The sequence below is a fragment of the Nannospalax galili genome, unplaced genomic scaffold (assembly GCF_000622305.1).
Source record: "Nannospalax galili isolate Female #2095 unplaced genomic scaffold, S.galili_v1.0 scaffold537, whole genome shotgun sequence".
Classification (NCBI taxonomy): domain Eukaryota; kingdom Metazoa; phylum Chordata; class Mammalia; order Rodentia; family Spalacidae; genus Nannospalax; species Nannospalax galili.
In genome coordinates this window covers 654,633-658,210 of record NW_008339916.1, presented here as the reverse complement: position 1 = coordinate 658,210, position 3,578 = coordinate 654,633, and the positions used below count along the sequence as shown (strand labels likewise).

General features: G+C 39.4%; 1 pseudogene; it reads left to right on the top strand.

Moving 5' to 3' along the window:
- The first annotated feature begins 758 nt into the window (after nt 1-758).
- On the top strand, nt 759-2,761 carry LOC103735384 (annotated as a pseudogene).
- Nucleotides 2,762-3,578: the final 817 nt, after the last annotated feature.

The window sequence follows — 3,578 nt, the reverse complement described above, 5'->3', positions numbered from 1 at the left end:
AAACATAATACTTTAGAAGCTTTTTTAAACATAATATATACACATATATATGTATATATATATAAAGATTTTAAAATGAAGTTCAGTCATTATCGCAAACTTATTTAAAAAAAAAAAATTCCTTGCAGAGCATGATCCCAGTTCTCAGGAGTCAGAGGCAGGTAGAGCTCTGTGAGTTCAGAGCTAGCCTAGTCTACATAGCAAGTTCCAGGCACGCTGAGGCTACAGAGGGAACTTATATCAAAAAGAAAATAAGAAATAAAATAAAATAAGAAAATATAAGAGAATAGAAAATAATAAAAACCGTCATACCCCCCACAACAAGTTCTGCTTCGGATAGTACCTATAGAGTTTTTAAAAAAAGATGGTACTGTGTCTTTTATCTTTGACTACTTTGAACCAACATATCTAAGATCATCTATCACAATGTAACAGAATCCTTTAAAAACATTTTCATATCTATGAATTTGTCATTTGACAAACAGCAAAATAGAACTTTAGGTAGAAAACTGATAAATACAATGTAAAAGGGAATATCATTAAGTTGAAAACATGTGACTCTCTGGCACTTTGCTGCTCTAGAGAAACTGCTCAAACAACCACCCATGAGTAAAAATACCTTGATAAATTTTAAGGAAGCAAGATTATCACATCTGGCTAATTACCATGTATAAGAAAATACATATTGAAAATGGCAGTGAGGACCCTTTTACATTTTTAGTTTCATTACTTCTTTAAACCCAAGCAACAGAGCCAGCATGAGGAGAAATGTTCTCCACATAAGGGAAAAAAAGAATGGTAAGTTCTGGAATTAGCCTCAGAAGCAAACAACAGGTATAAATAGGTATTAAAATTTTCCCTTTTGCTAAAATTTAGAATTGGTTTTAGTATCAAATGCCACAAATCAGCATCACTTTAATTCTCATCATGAATATTTTCATAATTTGATCATAAATTATAAAAAAAGCTGTTGCATCCCAATCATAATTCACCAGTAAACTATGTTAAAACCTTAGCATAAAGATATACAGTAAGTAAATAATTATGAAATAGATATACACAATTAATACATTTGAAATTTGAATACAAATTATTATAAAAATTATAAGTTTAGTGACCATATAACTTCATTACATTCTCTTGAGAAATAATAAAATGGTTATAGCAATAAATATGAGCTGTTACAAATATTTTAAACATTTATATATTGCATATATAGTAGGTAGTTTTAACTCTCAATTTGGCACAATCTAGACTTACCTGGAAAACAAGTCCCAATGAGGAATTGTTTAGATTAAGTTGATCTGTGCATAAGTTTGTGGGAAACACTACTAAGTCAACATACAATAGACTACATGAGTATAGACTATTTTTAAGAAAATGATCAGGAAGTAATTGGCTAAAGGGTAGAAAGTTTCAGTTAGGAATGATGATGCAAGAAAGAAAGGAAGGGAGGGAGGGAGGGAGGGAAAGAGAAGGAAATACAAAGGATTACCCATGAGGTGTGATAAGATACATTGTTTCCTTTTTTTCTTTACTTTGATTATAGTAAACATCTCACAAAATATGTCTACCAAAACACTGAGCTGTATACTTTCTATTTTATTATTTTAGTTGTCAATTATACTTCAGTAAAGTTGGACCAATCTATGCTAGCATTGGTGTATACTAAGAATTAAAAGAGAGGGATGAGCGGGGAAGGGGGGGGATTGAGGGCACTGCCCAGTCCTCTGCCACCCCAAACCGCTCTCAGGCCCTCTTGGAGCAGGCTAGAGGGGCGATACGTTCACAGTCCCGACCGGCAGATCGCTGGACCCTGGGGGCTGCCCCTGCCTTGGCCTTCCAACATACACCGAGGGGCAGCCGGACGCCCCACTTCTGCCAACAGGGGAAGAAGAGGCTCATCGTTGTGGAAAACTATTCTCGAGCCAGTGAGTGGGCAGCCAAGTACATCAGGAATCGCATCATTTAGCTTAACCCAGGGCCAGACAAGGACTTCACCTTGGGGCTCCCCACAGGGAGCACCCCGCTTGGCTGCTACCAGAAGCTGACTGAGTACTATAAGACTGGGTACCTGTCCTTTAAATATGTGAAAACCTTCAACATGGACGAATATGTAGGCTTTCCTCGAGAGCACCCAGAAAGTTACCACAGGCTTCTTGTGGAATAATTTCTTCAATCACATTGACATCCACCCAGAAAACATGAACATTCTGGGTGGAAGCACAGCTGATCTGCAGGCCGAATGAGATGCCTTTGAGAAGATCCAGGCTGCAGGTGGGATTGAGCTCTTTGTTGGAGGCATTGGGCCTGATGGACACATTGCCTTCAGTGAGCTAGACTCATCTGGTGTCCAGGACCCGTGTGAAGACATGGGCCATGGACACCATCCTGGCCAATGCTAGGTTCTGTGATGGTGATCTCACAAAGGTGCCCAGCATGACCCTGACTGTTGATGTGGGTACTGTCATGGATGCCAGAGAGGTTATGATCCTCATCATGGGTGCTCACAAGGCCTTTGCTATGTACAAGGCCATTGACAAGGGAGTGAACCGTATGTGGACCGTATCTGCCTTCCTGCAGCATCCCTGAACTGTGATTTTGTGTGATGAGGATGCCACCTTGGAGCTGGAAGTGAAGACTGTCAACTACTTTTAAAGCTTTAATATTTGTACGTAACAAGTTGGTGGACCCCCTGTACAGTATCAAGGAGAAGGAAATTCAGAAAAGCCAGTCTGCTAACAAACAATTCAGTGACTAGCCTGTGCTGGGACCCGCTAGCAGGTACCTCAGAGGCACAGGTAGATCTTTCTGGAAACTGTCTAGGAGAGTAGAATTATTTTTCTTTAATCCAATATGGCTATTGCAAATATATGTGTTGAATTTACTGTCCTTGGGTAATATGGCTTGGCACCTACTACTCATGGAGTTTAGCCAAAGGGAGAATTGTTTATAGCTATTTTCTTTTTTTACTACTGGGGATTGAACTCAGGACCTTGCACCTGCCAGGCAAGCATTGTACCAACTGAGTTATAGCCCCAAATTTATATCCATTTTTAAAAATTATTGTGTAACAAATTTTCTGAAAAATGTACTCCTTTTTGACTGGCATTGTACTTAATTGAGGGGTTTTCAGCTTCTGTTCTGTCTCTGCCAGTGTTCACATGGACAGCACACTCCCATAAAGGATTTTTATCTGTATGTGCACTAGTTCTCAAGCGTGTGTGGAGGGGGGGAGATTAGGACTTGTGCATTTTGGGAACAACCTCTTTGGAGAGTCTTGAGAACTCCTCTTCAGTAAGCCTGCCCATTGAGAATCATTGTTCTCTATTAAGGAGCAATCTCTCAGTACATAAATTATATACAAGAAAGCAGCCCTTTGGGCCAGTACCAAGGGCCTTCAGAAGACATCTATCCCTTTTCCTGATGTTACAGCTAGTCTTTCCATGAGCTTTGTGGCCTCTCTAAGAAAGTAGCTGATCTGGCCATGTCACAGTTCTCTCCATCAAGGGTCCAAGAAAGGCAGAAACACTTTTCCCACCAAAGCCCCATGTTTTTATCAGAAGTCTGTATATATA